This window comes from Bos taurus, chromosome 9 (assembly GCF_002263795.3).
Source record: "Bos taurus isolate L1 Dominette 01449 registration number 42190680 breed Hereford chromosome 9, ARS-UCD2.0, whole genome shotgun sequence".
NCBI classification, from domain to species: Eukaryota; Metazoa; Chordata; class Mammalia; order Artiodactyla; family Bovidae; genus Bos; species Bos taurus.
Window position 1 is genome coordinate 72741583 of NC_037336.1, and position 16868 is coordinate 72758450.

The following is a 16868-nucleotide window of genomic DNA, read 5'->3' on the forward strand; positions in this document are numbered from 1 at the left end:
TGTACCCTAGGACAAGGAACTTAAACTCTCTGAGTTTCAGTCTCCTTATCCATAAAATAAAAATAACAGTACTTCTTTGCAGTGTTAATAAGTTGAAACATGTCATCAAGTCCACACACAACCTGTAGACACTCCAAAAGTGGCAGCTGTTATCCATTATATAAAGCAGCACTATTTATAGAATGGACACATAAAATATCCTTTAGAATGTTTTAAACTCTGTGAGCTTGAGTTCTAATAGACTGCCTTTTATAAACCGTTAGACCTCGTATCTCTAGCTGGCACTAAATAAGGATGTGCTAATTTGTTTAATTATATATTTTCTTCAAAACAAACAAATTATACCAACTTTCACCCAGAGCTTCCATTTCCCTTGCTTACTTTATTCATTTCATCAATGTCTCTGGAAGTAGTTTGCCACTAAATGGTAAAGAGCAAAACAATAGCAACAAAACTATTTTGGCGATAGAACAACAAATAGGCCCCAACGGAATAGAGAAAAATAATCTAAAGCAGGAAAGTCTGCCTCAGGAAGGTTGGTCTTGGCTGTCTGTGATGCTGTGTTGAGAAGGAAGTTAAGGTAATAGAATAGGGCACAGTGGATGCAATGAGGAGTAGTGGACAAGGTAGAATAATTCCAAGTTCAGCTCCAGGGAAGTCACAACCATTTATCAGCAGAGCCAGAGCTATAACCAAGGTCATCAGATTTGGACAGAAACAGCTGAGATCATAAATCACCATCCAGAGTATGTGAAGCTTTCTACCATGATGCCTTTAGCTGGGAGCTTTGGTGAATTCCATCACCCTTTCTGATCTGTTTCCTTATCTGTTAATTGAAAGGGTTGGACTAGATGAACTCTCAGATCCTTTCCAGTATTAATAGTCTATGTGCATATGTTTCTATATAGTACAACTTGGCTCTCTAGATTAAGAAGATTACATTTTTAATAGTGCTTTAGAGTTTACCAAAAGCTTTTGAAGTTACCATTCTATTTGACCTTTACAACTACTTTGTAAGTCATGCATTTTCATCCTGCAATTTTATGGAATAGTGAAAACCACTCAGTCATGTCTGACTCTTTGCAATCCTATCTACTGTAGTTTACCAGGCTCCTCTGTCCATGGGATTCTCCAGGCAATAATACTGGAGTGGGTAGTCATTCCCTTCTCCAGGGGATCTTCCTGACCCAGGGATTGAACCTAGGTCTCCTGCATTGCAGCAGATTCTTTACCATCTGAGCCAACAGGGAAGAAATTTTACAGATGAAGGAACTTAATCTCTGAGAGATCAAGCGAGTCAGCCAAGGGTACAGGATTTGCTAGCAATGGAAATGTGCACATTCAGGCCTCAAAATAAGCTGAGGGACTTAGTATTAAAAATACAAATGTATAATATACAAGAAAAAAAGTGCAAGTAAGTGAGATAGAAAGGGTTGGAGGGAGAGGTGTCAGGGAAGAGAAAATACTTACAGGCTGAAATAAGAAGCTAAAAGGCCAGAAGCACTTGTACAAATTGCCAAGGGCAGGTAAAGACTTTTCTAAAAACAAAGAAGAGGTAGCCCCACTGCTTGGCAGATGGCTTAAAATTAAAAGGCTCAAGAGGGAGGGTATAGTATATATGAATAATTATGGCTGATTTGCATTGTTATATGGTAGAAGCCAACACAGCATTGTAAAACAATTTTCCTCCAATTAAAAAATAAATTTAAAAATACTTTAAAAAAAACAGACAAGAAAGGATGAGCAAATTCTCTCCTATTTTGTTTCTGCCTTAGAAAGAGTATCTTTCAGTTGGAAAGTATAGAACATAGTAAGGCTTTGAGATCAAAACACTATCTGCCCTATTTATCCAAAGTCAAGTTCCTAGGCTTGGATAAGCTATCTCAAGTTTCTAGAAGGATCCTATTGTGATTGGAAGATCAATTTCTGAAATCTCAGCATTCATAGAAACTAAAAAAATGTTGGAAATGTAGAGATGGACAAAAGTTCCAATTTTTTTTAAAAAGCAGTTTCCAAAAATTATTGATGAATGTTTGATATCAATCTTTAACAAAGTTCTACAAAGATAGGTTGGTTAAACAGATGATATGCAGAACTTATGAAAGGAAGTACCAACCAGAGAGAGCTCCCATTAGTTGACCAAGAATAAGTCAAGGTCATGTAGCCTCATGATGAAGTTATTAGACTACCGTCAGTTTAGAAATGCTATAGATGTGGTAAATATTCATTTCTAAAGATATTTGGCACCTTTTTCTTTAATATCTTCATAGAATCTGCTTGATAGTATAGTTAGTGGAGTCATAATAAACTGAATAATTCAAAGAGAATTGATAAACATTGATTAATCAAATTTGCACATGAGGCAAAGAAGGATAAACAATGTCTCAAAAGACAGCTCAAGATTTAAAAGAATCTCGCAGTGCTGAAACTATAGATTTAAACGTTACCAAGGATCAGTGAAAAGGTGCACTTGGGTTCTAAGAAACAACCTAAAGGGACTTGTTGGTTGCTTTGAGAAATTTGAAAATTTCTTGTGTGCTAAGGACATCATGACACTCAGTCCTAAATTCTTTGATGATATGAAGCATAATTGCATGCATATGCATAGAAGTGCTGAGAGCTATGGGTCCCACCTTCTATGAGGGACTGTCAGATCGGATACTGCACCCCTAAAACAGAGGACTAAAGAAAAGACCCAGCAGTAAATTCTCACCATGTGATTTTGACACTGAGATGGATGAAGGACAAAGACCCATGTCACATGAAGAATGTTTATGATGGCATGTGGCCTTGATTGGGGGCTTCCCAGATGGCTCAGTGGTAAAGAATTAGCCTGCCAATACAGGAGATGCAGGTTTGATCTCTGTGTTGGGAAGATCTCCTGGAAAAGGAAATGGCAACCCACTCCAGTATTCTTGCTGGGATAATTCCACAGACAGAGGAGCCTGGTGGGCTACAGTTCATGGAGTCACAAAGAGTCAGAGGTGACTGAGCATGCATGCATGCCTGAAGTGGCCTTTATTAGAAAATATATCACATTCTTAGCTGAGAAAAAGGAAAATGTTTTTAATGAATGAATGAACAGATCAGTCGACAAATGAATGTCTGAGGACAGAGTACTGGTTTCTGGCCTTTTCCCCTTCCCCAAAATATGTTAGTAATGATCAGAGCTGGTAAAAGAATACCCACAATCTTCCAGAAACCTAGATTTTATTCAGAAGGCTGGTCCCCTCGTTTCTGAACTCCCTTAATGTTGTCCTTTGGCCCTCTGGCATTCACAACCTTGACCAAATCGTTTTTGCTTTAATTTCTACTGGTTGTGTTTTTGAGAAATTCAGTGAAAATAAGAATTCCTAATTACAGCACTCAGTGTTCTTCTAAAAATTGGCCGCTGGTACACATTCTCTGTTGACACACCTGTGGGAGGAAAGGACAACCAGTGAAGCACTGATGCTGAGTGCGGGGGGCCCAGGAAGGCTGGGTGGGAATAAGGTCGCGTCCGGTGTCACAGTTTTGTAATTCACACAGCAGAAGAGAAGCATGAGGAAGCCCATAGGTTCCCAAGAGAAAGGGAAGTATATGAGGGAAGAACTCATGACCTTTCATTTACAAAGACCAAATTATATACTTTATTTCAGTATAGCATAGCAACTGTTTTCTTTTTTTTCCCCCATAGAGAAATTTGACCAAAAGCTCCCGAGGGAGAAAATACAGTCAGGCAAACCTATATTTATATAGTTGAGGCTTCATCTTCAATTAGGATAAGGACTGAAAAGTTTAAACACTTCTACACAGTTTGTTTCCAGGACTCTCCTCTGTACGGCCATGCAGAGGCCACGGACCTGCAGACTCGGACCCTGAGGACTAAGACACAGCAAACTTCTTCCAATTCTGTGTCCCCACCCTCAGAAATACTCACACATACACATGCATACCATACACATTCTGCTTCTATCTACAGATATAATTTCCTTTTATTTTTATTTTTAGTACATTAATTTACTCATAAAAACATTCCAAAAATGTACAATTTTTCCTTTTTAACACAGTGTGATAAAACATTAAAAAACCCCAAACAGAATACTTGACATTGATAATCTAAAATCAAATTAGCAGAGGATTAAATATGTACAAAACTCTATCTTTTAGAGATATTTATAGTTACATGCAACATTGCAGGATTGACATAAATGAATGGCTCAAAAATGGGAGAATTTTCCTTCATTCCTAAAAAAGAGAATACGTCCAATAGAAGATGTGAAAATATCTTATCAAAGACACTGATCATCTGATTTCATGATCCCAAATATTTAAATTTCAAGATGCAATTAACAATGCCACCCAATACGCATAGCTACAGAAAACAAATGTGTTGATGTTTACTTGCTTTGTCATGTCCAGCTCTTTGCAACCCCATGGACTGTAGCCCACCAGGCTCCTCTGTCCATGGGATTTCCCAGACAAAAATACTAAATGAATGTGTAGTGGGGAAAAAAAGAAAAAGGAGATACAGGAAAAGATGGAATCATGTTTGTTTCTACGATGCAAATGGACTGACAGGGGTTTCCATCACCACTGATACCAGGTGTAACTCTGAGGGACTCCAAGCATGGCATTTTCTTTAATTCTCATGGCAGCTCTGACAAAAAGGTACTATCATCCTTATTTTAAAGAAGAGGAGATTGAGATTTGGCAAGGGAGGTAATTCATCTGAGCCTCACAGTCCGAGAGACATAACCCATCTGCCAGCTCCAGAGTCTGTGCTTTCCCTTTTATACAACATGCACCTCCAGTGACGACAATACAGACTAACACACGAAAGTGTGATAATGACCGAATGAAGACCTAAACAGGGTGGGAGAAGAAAGAAATCCCGGCTGGCTGGCTGGGAGCAGGAAAGCCTTTGAGAAGAATAAGTCATTTGAAACGTGGAAAAAACTAGAACGTCAGCAAGTGGAGCTGCAGAGAACATGATAAAAACTTCTAAGCGTGGCCTGAAATGCACCCTAGGCAGCAATGACATTCGTCCCTCTAACTTTAGGTAGATAAAAATTAGTATCATTCTTCAAGCTCAGGTGTTGTCCTAAGAGACTGTGCCTTTCATCATTACTGATAACCATACAAAGAAAATGAACTAGAATTGCAACACAGGTTTTAAGTTCATATCACATGGCTTATAATTTAAGAATGGTTTGGATACTGACACCAGTAATCAAACAAAATAAAAGAACATCTCAATAGCTAGAGAATTTAATTCAACTTTTCTTTTCAAGGTCACACTGTCTGTGAGTAAGAGATTGGAATAAAGACCCTTGGTGAACTCAGTACTTGAACATATCCATAACAAAGCCTTGCAAGTAAAGACCAAAAAATACTAGCCTATGCTTTTTTTTTTTAACTTCATACTGTGCCACCAGGAAATAAAATAATTCATATTTGTTAGTTAAGAAAAATTACATAAAGGTGCTATTCCAAGCAAATAACAAAACCAAACCAGGGCGATGAATAGCAGTTGGGCTTGTTTTTCAAGATTTCTCAGACAGGTGTGTTAGATTAGTAAGGACAAGAGGACCTGTACTTGCCATGTTATACTGAGATTCACACAAGAATACAGATTTTAGATGAGATGCCAGATGACAGGATGTGTGGTCAAGGTGAAGTGGAGATCCTATGGTCAAGCCTCCAGCCTTTGGGATAGGTTTAGAATGTTACTGCTATGGTCTGAATGTTTGGGTCCCCCAAAAAACTCATATAGTAAAATGCTATGCTCAGTGCAATGGTATTAGGAGGTAAGACCTTCGGGGAGTGATGAGGTCAGAGGGTGGAGTTTTCATAAATGAGATTAGTGCTCTTATAAAAGAGACCCCGCTGAGCTCATCTTCCTCCATGTGAGGACACAGGGAGAAGCCAGCAGTCTGCAACCCAGAAGAGGACCTTCACCAGAGCTCCACCACCCTGACCCTGACGTCCAGTGAGGAGACTGTTGTTATTTTTTAGTCGCGAAGGCACATACAACACTTTTGCCACCCTGTGGACTGTAGGCCACCAGGCTCTCCATCCAAGGGATTTTCTAGGCAAGAATACTGAAGTGGTTGGCATTTCCTTCTCCAAGATGAGATCAGTAGATGATAATTCATTTTGGAACATGACACCTCAGGGCTTGTGATCCTCAAAAGAAATCTGGGGCAGGGAGTGGGGGAAGGGGCGGGGCTTTAAGCAAACAGTTAAAAATGTAACAGGAGCAAAGTTCAAGAAATTAACAAAATCAAAAAGAACAAATTCTTGTTTCTACTACAGTTATTAATAACAATGATTAGGATAGCAGAGACTTGGAAAATGGGCTGGGCATAGCCAGATTTTTTTTAGGAACAATAACAGACAAGAGCATGAAAGAAGGAATAGGAAACAATCTAGAGGTGGGCATCTCAGTTCAGTTCAGTCACTCAGTCGTGTCTGACTCTTTGCGACCCCGTGAATCGCAGCGTGCCAGGCCTCCCTGTCCATCACCAACTCCCGGAGTTCACTGAGACTCATGTCCATTGAGTCAGTGATGCCATCCACCCATCTTATCCTCTGTCGTCCCCTTCTCCTCCTGCCCCCAATCCCTCCCAGCATCAGAGTCTTTTCCAATGAGTCAACTCTTTGCATGAGGTGGCCAAAGTACTGGAGTTTCAGCTTTAGCATCATTCCTTCCAAAGAAATCCCAGGGCTGATCTCCTTCAGAATGGACTGGTTGGATCTCCTTGCAGTCCAAGGGACTCTCAAGAGTCTTCTCCAACACCACAGTTCAAAAGCATCAATTCTTCGGCACTCAGCCCTCTTCACAGTCCAACTCTCACATCCATACATGACCACAGGAAAAACCATAGCCTTGACTAGACGAACCTTTGTTGGCAAAGTAATGTCTCTGCTTTTGAATATGCTATCTAGGTTGGTCATAACTTTCCTTCACAAACATCCATCTGGAGGTGGTGAGGGACTAATTCAGAGAGTGACCACAGGAATGACATAGGATAGCCAAATTTGAAATTCATTTTAGAGCAAAATTTCTTGAAAAAATTGGGCTACAAAGTGAGAGAGAGGGAAGCATGAGGACATTCCTAAGATTTCTGAGAACAGGTGAGTAGACATTATTAATCAGCCCAGAGTATACCAAAGTTTTCCTTTCTGCCTTGTTCTTTCCTTTGTACTCACATACCACACCTACCCCAGGCTCTGACAGGTTTCAAAGATATTGGGCCTGACTCTAATCCTGCTGGTAAGAAGAAAATAAATCATTAGCCTTTTTTAAATACTTACAATTTCTAGTGCGTGAATAATTAGCTTGTAGTACTTGAAAATAATAAATCGGGTCTTGGAACTGAAAGTAGTGATTCACTAGTGATGAATGATGCTATTGTTTAATTCCATCACTCATTACTTCATTAGTCTTCACAACATCTCTTACAAGTCTCTGCTTCTCCAAGTGGAAATTAATGCAGATCAGCTCACCTAACTCTATTATAGCCCATCCATCTCCATTCCACCTCCTTAGTACCCCAGAGACTGAAGAGCTACAGACCTTTTGTCATATGCCAGATTTCCTTACAGCTAGCCCAGAGGAAACCACCAGAAGCTCTGTTTTTTCTTAGGCAGTAAAGTATGTGAACCTATAACAACCAAGTGTTAGTCTCTCAGTCGTGTCTGACTCTTTGCGACCCAATGAACTGTAGCCCGCCAGGCCCTTCAGGCCATGTAATTTTCCAGGCAAGAATATTGGAGTGGGTTTCCATTCCCTTCTCCAGGGGATTTTGCCAACCCAGGGACTGAACCCAGGTCTCCTGCATTGTAGGCAGATTCTTTACCATCACAGTCACAAGGAAAAGCAGAGTGAAATTAGGTAGTGAGTCTAATTGAAATCAGGTCACAAATCTCAAACAAATAAAAGGCCTATTCCTTTTAGAGATTTCTGATTTGTAGGAAGAACACTGACTTTTACTGCAATAGTAAGCTAGTTTTTTTCCTTCACTAGGTAAAATGAAGGAAAGCAGACAGACCAGGGGTAGGGTGGAGAAGGACGGAATTTGTAAATATGAGCATAAGCATTGTAAACTTTGCTGGTCAAATAGAAATTTTGGCAGTCTTACAGTTTTGGAAAGCTCCTTTTGAGATCTAGAGAGAGAAATAAAATCACTAAAAAACTGAGGCCCAAGGCTTAAGTGACGTGTAGGCAATGCTTCATAGATAATGTAAATGAAAGTCAAGGCTTAAACTCACAATATTGTTAATAATCACGATAGTTTACAGTTGTTTTTTTTAAAGACAGTGCCTCCAGAGTCTAGACCTTTTCTATTGCAAATGGGTTAACCAAGTCTCAGAGAGACGAGGTGACTAACTCAACGTCAAGCAAATAGTGATCTGATTATTTGAAGGACACACAGCTAACCCTTACGTAAGAAAAAATTTACTCATTGCCCTCAGAAAGCATGTTTTGAGAGCCAGGTGTATATTACATGCTAATAGATATGCACAGAGAAATTTGGGTGAAGTTCTTATCTCATGCTGAGAGCACTGACTCAGATGGACAGTTGTACAAAGAGCATCAGATAGAGAGTTCAGCTGAGTCTTCAAGGCCTAGGTCAAATGCAGTCTCCACCCTGAGCCGTCCTAGACTCCCAGCACATGGCTGCCTCTGAATTCCAGGGCACTTCAGTCATTTCTCTGCTAGTAAATTTGGCACTTATTTTTTTGTAGCTTTTACCTTAGTGCCAACCCTGTTCCAAGTGAGTTCCTCAAAACAAGCCTATGTGATGTGCCCTAGTATCATCCTCATTTAATAAATGGAGATCTAAGGGACAGAGATAGGAGGTCTCTGCCAAGGTGGAACAGGATTCAAGTCAAGGCTGTCTGGGCTCCCCCACACTCTTTTCACCATGTTAAGGCTATAGGCATCCACACCCAACTTTTTGTTCAACCTTCAGGATTACTGAGAGCAGAGTTCAGTCTGATTCATGCCTGTGTTCCAGAGAACATTTAACATAGTGCCTGGGGCAGATCTAAAAATCAAATCATTAACTAAATAGATGAATAGCAAGTAGGTGAAGATGGCATCAAGGCATCTGGGCTTAGATCACATAGGATACACACGGGCTTAGATCACATGGGATACACACGGGCTTAGATCACATGGGATATGCACGGGCTTAGATCACATGGGATACGCATGGGCTTAGATCACATGAGATACACACAGGCTGATGGAACTGGAGAAAGATGTCCTTTCTCTTTGGTCATTTCATTCCCACGTACTGCCCGCCTGCTACCTTCCTTGGGCTGCTGCACTAAAAAGAGTTAAAAAGTATGACTTGCAAGGGAAATTGTCCACTGCAGGAGGACAGCAGCTCTTGATGAAACTCAGAAGAAGAAATGTGACTTTGTTGCTCTTTCTTCCCCTTCTATTTTGTTCTTCCCCAATCTGGGTGGCTCCCATGTGAAGTGACCTCGTCTTAGGTTGATGGGTTTGGAGAAGTCACTGCTGGGTTGCCAGGAAGAGAACAGTCTGACCACACCAGTGGGACAATCACCTGAACAATCTACAGGCACATGCTATAAAATATATATCCACTCACACGTATGATTCAGCCTCACTCAAATGTTCCCTGCAGTTTAGATTTGAATATTTGATTTACCCTTCCCTCATAAAGCACCATAAAATCGCCTTAGTGCATGACTCACTTTCTTTCATTTACTCACATTTCAATGATGATAATTAACCTTGGCTAATAGTTTTCTTCACTGGACTGACTCAGAGGTTGTTAAAACCAGCAAGCTCACATAATAGACAGTGGAAGATAGAAACACGCAATGCAGTTTGGCTCATGTGTTCCCACATTGACATCTAACACATCCTTGGGAACTCTCAGCTGGGAGGTCTCTCGGTCAAAAGCAGGGACCCTGGAGCCCAAGTCCTCCATTTTGGTCAGTCTCATGACAGAAGTAGTTCAAGAGCCGGCAACTGGGATAGAAAAAGCAAGAAAAGGAATGGAAGTGTTTTCTTGTTATTATTATATTTTATAATAAAACAGTGTATTTGATTATCTATTTGGCTTTAAATTACATGACTTGTTCCTCAAAAAGTTAAACATAGAAGTACCATATGACCCAGCAATTTTACTCCTAGGTATGTACCTAAAGAACTGAAATCAGATATTGAAACCAATATACCCACTTGCGCTTTCAGAGTGGCACTATTCCCAGTAACTAGAACATGGAAAAATCCCAATGTCCATCAACAGATAAATGGGTAAACAGACTGTGGCATACACATAGAGTAGAATACTGTTCATTCATAAAAAGAAGTGAGTGCTGATACATGCTGCACTAAGGTTAACCTTGAAAACACATGCTAAGTCAAAGAAGCCAAACACAAAGGTCACTTATTAGTGACTCCGTTTATACAAGACTTTCAGAATAGGTAAATCCACAGAAACAGAAAATGCATTAATGGCAGCCAGAGGCTGAAGGAAAGGAGAAATGGGAGAATGATTGCTTAATGGGGACCATATTTTCTTTTAAGGAGATGAAGATGCTTGGGAACTAGATAAACATGATGACTATATGGCATTGTGAATGAACTAATTGCCACTGAGTTGTTCACTTAAAAATAGTTAACTTTATGTGATGTGAATTTAATGTCAGTTTTCAAAAATTGCATGCCTTCCCATTGAGATATTGTTAATATAAATAAAATTATAAACTTTCCATTCTTGGGTAAATCAATTTGGCATACAGCCTACCATATAAGGATGATGTTCAAGATACTTAATAACAGCAAGGAACACATGACCCCAGTCAGAAATGACACCCCTCATTAGTGCGAGTCAGCTGACTGTCAGCACTTCCTGGCCTTCAGACCAAAAAACCACTAAAGAATCATTTTCTATATGAGCTACGCATTGCAGGTCAGCAGGCATGATGTCACTGACTCCTCACCAACAATTCACTCATTTGTTAAGAGATCGTTCTTCCATTTTAGAAGAAACTAAAGTTCAGTGAGACTAAGCAATTTATTGATAATCACACAAATATTAACGGCAGAACCAGGACTCACATTCAGGCATTCTTATTTCAAACCAAGATCTCTTTAGTGCACAAAAGTCCTTTTCCTCAAGACAACTTGCATCCAAACAACGCAACTGCTACAGATTTTTTTTTTTTTTAACTTTACAGATTTTTGAAAAGGATATTGGCCCAGATTTTTAAATTAATGAAAGAAGATGGTATAAAATACCAAATGAAGAAACAGATTAGATTTCTTGAAATAAGCTCAATGGTATGGTTGCATTAATAAAAACTAGTATTTGACAGTTTAGTATTTTGCTAAAATATGTACCCTGAATATAAATATAGCAAAAAACTTTTACCCCTTCCCCAACGCTTTACCAACAAATCTGATGATAGCAAAGTGTTCAGGGCTGACCTTCACAAGAAGGCGACCTGTTGGGTCACACAGGGCCCTGTGCTCAGAGGTTTCATGGTTCAAAACCCTGCAGTTGCCACTTTGAAATTCTTAATTATTTTTGAACACAAAGTCCTGCTTTTTTATTTTGCACCAGGTACTACAAATTATGTAGCTGGACTTACCAGCTTCCAACTAATATTAATCCTTATCTGACCTACTTAGAAGAGCTATTATGAATGCTGAATAGAGGTCATGTTATAAAATTCTTTATAGTTTACAAAGCATTTTCACATAAGAGTTACTCTTCTTCAGTTAACGGTTTTGTAATTATTTAGATTCACTGTAAAGTGGCTCCTTGAGAAATATACTGCCCATCTAAACCCAGGTCTCCTGACTCTCAGGGAAGGGTTCTTCTAGAAGCTTCTACTGATGCCTTTGCAGCCTTCGGCAGTAAGTTCTAGTGATTCTTCTCCAAAAAGGCCTTGTCGTTTGCACCCTAAAACATATGAAGAATCTCCTTGCTAATTCTCACTCTCACTTACTCTCTGTCATGTCACTCATGCCCTTCATAACACTGTCAGCATCTGTAATTATTTCTTTCTTGTTTGTTCATTATCTGTCAGCTTCACTGGAATGTAAACTCTACAAGAGCAAGAGCCTCTCTGATTTCATCAGTCAGTATGTACCTCCAGCACATGGAAGGCACTCAGTAAGTCATTTCTTGAATGAGTGAGTGAATGAAGAAATGAATGAATACTCCTTTCTAGTAGACAGGAGAAGGCTGCTTTCTGCACCAATTCTAAAGCACCATGATGTCCTTTGGTCCCACGGTCAATGGGTGGACTTTGTTGGAATGTATTGGTTCACAAATGTTTAACTGTCAGCTTATTTATCTACCTGAGATTCTAAATGATAACATAAAATGGCTTTGGAATTTGTACTAAGCCAACAGTACACATGGTACAGAATGTTCTCAGAAGCAACAGGACTCATGAATAATGAAGCAGCCACTTCTCCAACTTTATGGCCCTGCCTGTCTGGTGTTCTTGCCCATAAACCTTTCACCTTCTGATCTGAATCTGGATTCTCCCCTTCCATGTGAGATAACAGATGAAATCCAAGGGAATTACCTATATCCTGATTCTTGGCTGCCACACGGACATGACAGCTTCCACCCAGCTTGTGCCTAGAGCCCTGCTATTTTATGGAAAGAATGTAATTAACACCATCTACCACAAACTTTGCTCCCCTCAGAGGCTCTGACCAAAGCAGCTTTATTCCATTCAGAATGTGAGTGCTAGATGACTCCAGATGGCAAAGCTGAATCAACAGACCCTGGCAGGAAGGCTGGGTTTATTTCACAGCAGGTAGGAATGTGCAGCTGAAGCACAAACAGAAAATTTCTTTGACCTTCCCTGAATTATGTGAATGTTTGCTGTGCTAATAAAAATCATAACCTATTGGCCTATTTGCTCCATACACAAAATTTTTTGACTAGCAAATTTACACATAGCTTTACTCACATCGATGTCATTTATACACACACAGAGAGACAAAAATTCTCTCATTACATGCTCACTCCCCTCTTGTAGAGGTATTTTTTAACATTTTAAAGTATACTTCTCTGTTAACATTTTAGAATATATTGTTCTTATACTCTTCCTGCCTTTAAAAACATTTATTTAAAAATAATCATAAATAGCATTTATAATAACCTTTATAAACCTATTTTAAAGTGTACCTGTGCTCACATATTAACATGTCTGAAATTGGACTGGCTTATATTTGATAGCTTCTGAGATTGAGTGAAACACCAAATTGTTCAGTTTTCAATTAAATGGTTCATATTTGATGCATTGTTTTGAAACATGTTTTTCAAGAAAATCTAAAAAAGTATTTTACACAATATTTACCCTTCTCATTGCATTTATATCCACATTACTGTTCAATATTTTCAACCTATAAAATAAATGGTTATAGCTTTCATGTCTTCAAATTGCTTCTAAATTTACTCCTGACCCCTCACACACAGTGCCATAAGCATAAAGGTCCAAGCCCTTTATACAACTTGTTTGTGGATGAGATAAAGAAGTTGGATCATACTCTTGGGAACACCCTTACAATCTGTAGTTAATATGCATACAAACATCTTTCCTAAAGCTGAGGGCACTTGGTGTGTCATTTGACTTAAACACTGGTTTATATTTTCTTTCTTATTTATATTTTCTTTAAGCTGCTGGTCGAGAATGTTCCACCATATCATACAAGCATACCCCATCTGAGAACCATGGGTTTTGTAATATCTCACCATTTTCTCCTGATAGAAAATGGGGAAGTGAAGTATGGTTCATTTCTGCTTTTGCCCACAGCAGCTGTCACATTACATCTTCCCCCTCATCCCACTGGGTTTCCTAGGTGGTGCGGTGGTAAAGAATCTGCCTGCCCAAGCAGGAGACATGGGTTTGATCCCTGGGTCAGGAAATTCCCCTGGAGAAGGAAATGGCAACCCACTTCAGTATTCAGGCCTGAAAAATCCCTTGCACAGAGGAGCTTGGCAAACTGCAGTGCATGGGGTCACAGAGTCAGACACAACTGAGCCTGCTTGCATGGGGCATTGGGCCCCATCCCCCAGTTCCTTACCTGTCTGATACTTTCTGGAGATGGCCCAGGGGCTGAGTAGGGCTGGGTTGAACTCGCAAAGACCGCAGTCACATTGAGTACGTGTGTAGAGAATGGGAGGACTACACCCTGTACTCAGATTGACTCAGGCTCAGAATCAACCTCTGAGAAGCTAGTTAGCTCTGGTCCTCTCAAGAGAGAGGTCCCGATGCTTCAGGTGAGGTCGGGACTACTCAAGAACATGGAACAGATGCCCCGTAGACTCTGGAGCCACCCCTCATCTACAGCACATCTCCTGGGACTGAGGAAGCCTAGACTTATTCTACCTCTGATGAAAGAGAGTAATTAAATGAGCCCCAAATGTTGCCCAGAATATGGAACTCTGCAGCTGAAAACTGATCCCTTGGTGAAAACAGCATCTCACCCTCTTGACACAGTAAGGCATTTACAACTGCCACAGTGCAACTATCTAATGATCCAAAGGACAAATGGGAACTTGGACTTTGAACGTATGAGACCAGTCAGCATTCTCTCCATTAACCTCCATTTACCTTCATGGGAAGGAGGCCCTGCAGTGGCTTTTGATCCAAGGGCCTGAATCTACAATTGCCACATAGCCAATCAGAACCGTGAATCTGCCACAAATACTAGTTGCCAACTACCACCAAAGAAACTCCAACTTGATTCATGCCTCTCCAGCCCTCTACTACCCCTAAGTCCAAGCTTCCATCATCTGTTGCCTGGGTTATTGCAATGGTCTTCCGAGTTTCCTTGCTTCTGCTATTACGTTCCATATATCTCCATATATTAAACCAGTGCAATCTTTGAAAACATGGATTTCCTACGTCACCTCCACCATACCCCACTGAAAAGCTTGTGGTTTTTTAAGTACATTTAGAATAAACCCCAAACTCCTTAGCCTGGACAAGTCCCCATGAAGTGACCTCCCCAGAATCTCCTCCTACACATGGTGTTCCAGACACCAAACTTGAACACGCAGAGTTCTTTCCTGTTGCGGTGGCCCTATCGTGGTGGCTGTTGCCTCTGCCTGGAAGACATTCACTTCTATTCTGGGCATAAACTGCTCCCTCTCATCTCAGAGTCTCCACTACAATATCACCTGCTCAGCATAGCTGTCCCTGGGCACCTGTCTCAAGGATCCTCTCCCATCACTCTATCAAATCAGCCCCTTTATTTCATCTTAAGACCACTTATTACATTCTATAAATATCCTTTATGTTTACTTCTGTCTTCCTACATGAAAATATAAACTTCTGAGGATGAGGAATGTTGTTTCTCCTTTTTCTAACCTAGAATATTTCCTGAAAAATTTGGAAAATTAATTGAAATTCATTGGGAAGTGCTGTATGCCATTAAAATCCATCAATCGAAGGCTACCGGTGTCAGGATATGAGGAAAGCTGAATGAAAACAGAATAAAGCAGCTGATCACAACCCAGGTGCCCATCAGCATCACAATTATGCAAGCGCCCTCTGACCTGCCAAATCATAGTCTTCAAGGGCAGAGTGAACATCCTTAGTCAGGAAGTTCCATGGGTGATTCTGCTGCACCTTTGTCTTAAAATGATCAGAAAGAACCTTTCCTTTTCCTCTGGAATCATCAGGGCTCATAATGGACTGTTATGGGATTATGACACACGGTCAGAACAATGCTTCAACGGTCCTGTCTTAGGAGATGCAGTGAGCATAGAGGTACCCTGGCAGGAACCATGACAAGTGAAAGCAGAGCTCTCAGAAGAAATGTTTTGCCACATCCCAATCTTCCAGGGAAGTGTATGAAGCAACTCAGATCAAAAGACTTCTGTGGGGGTGTATGTGAGTAGTACGTGTGTGTGTGTTTCAACTAGCTCTTTTTATAAAAGTAAAATATTGTAGAAAATTTGGAAAATAAAGAAAAAATATAAAGGAGATATTTTAGTCCTGAGGAACAAAAAGCTATAGCCACTAATACATGTATTGAGTACTTACAATCTGTCAGGCGTTTCCCTATATGCTTCACATGTATTTATTTATTTAACTCTTACAACAACCCAATGAGATGTTTTCCTCACCCATTTTACTGATGACAATACGGAGGCACAGTGAGGTCAGAAAAGTTGCCCCAAATCATACAACCCTAGGATTTTAATTTAGCAATTTTACTCCAGAACTCACGTTCTTAACTACTATGCAATAAAGCTCTGTGTAGTTGTGTATATTTATATTTGTACAAACACACACATTTATAAATGTAATGGGCAAAAATATGGTTTAAATGTTTACAATCTTTTCTCATTTTTATATGGAGCAAGAAAGCTTATTTTTAGTTGCCTTCTAGATCTCTGAAAAATAAATACAATTTTTTAGATTCACCTTTTCTGGCTAAGGTAGTGATGATCTTATTACCAGGAGTTATGTTTGCTTACTTGTTAAACCATGAACAAGTGTGTAATTTTATCAAATGTTTGTTCTACTACTGTAGAGGTAACCATATTCCTATTTCCTCTCCCACATTCCCTTAACCTATTAAATATATTAGCCTATATTTGTAAGTTTGGCTGTGACTTAGCTGGACATGACTGAAGTGACTTAGCAGGAGCAGCCGTGACTTTTTTCTAATCGATGGTTAAATTTTGGTTGCTGGTATTTTGTTTCAGAATTTTGCCTCTATATTTAATATTTTCTTTTAATAATTTCTTTTTTATACCATTCTTATCTTGTTTTGATATCAAGGTTGTCATGGACTCATGAAATGAGTTGAGAAGTGCTTCATCTGTTTCTCTTCTGTAAGAGTTTAAGTTTGGAATTAT

General features: G+C 39.7%; 1 long non-coding RNA gene across 1 annotated transcript; it reads right to left on the bottom strand.

The window, feature by feature from the left end:
• Nucleotides 1-3193: 3193 nt before the first annotated feature.
• On the bottom strand, nucleotides 3194-15915 carry LOC112448066 (uncharacterized). Its single transcript, XR_003036421.2, has 3 exons — nucleotides 15558-15915; nucleotides 9733-9994; nucleotides 3194-3417 (listed from the first exon to the last, which is right to left on the bottom strand). It is a non-coding gene; the product is annotated as an uncharacterized lncRNA (long non-coding RNA).
• Between the last annotated feature and the right edge of the window lie 953 nt (nucleotides 15916-16868).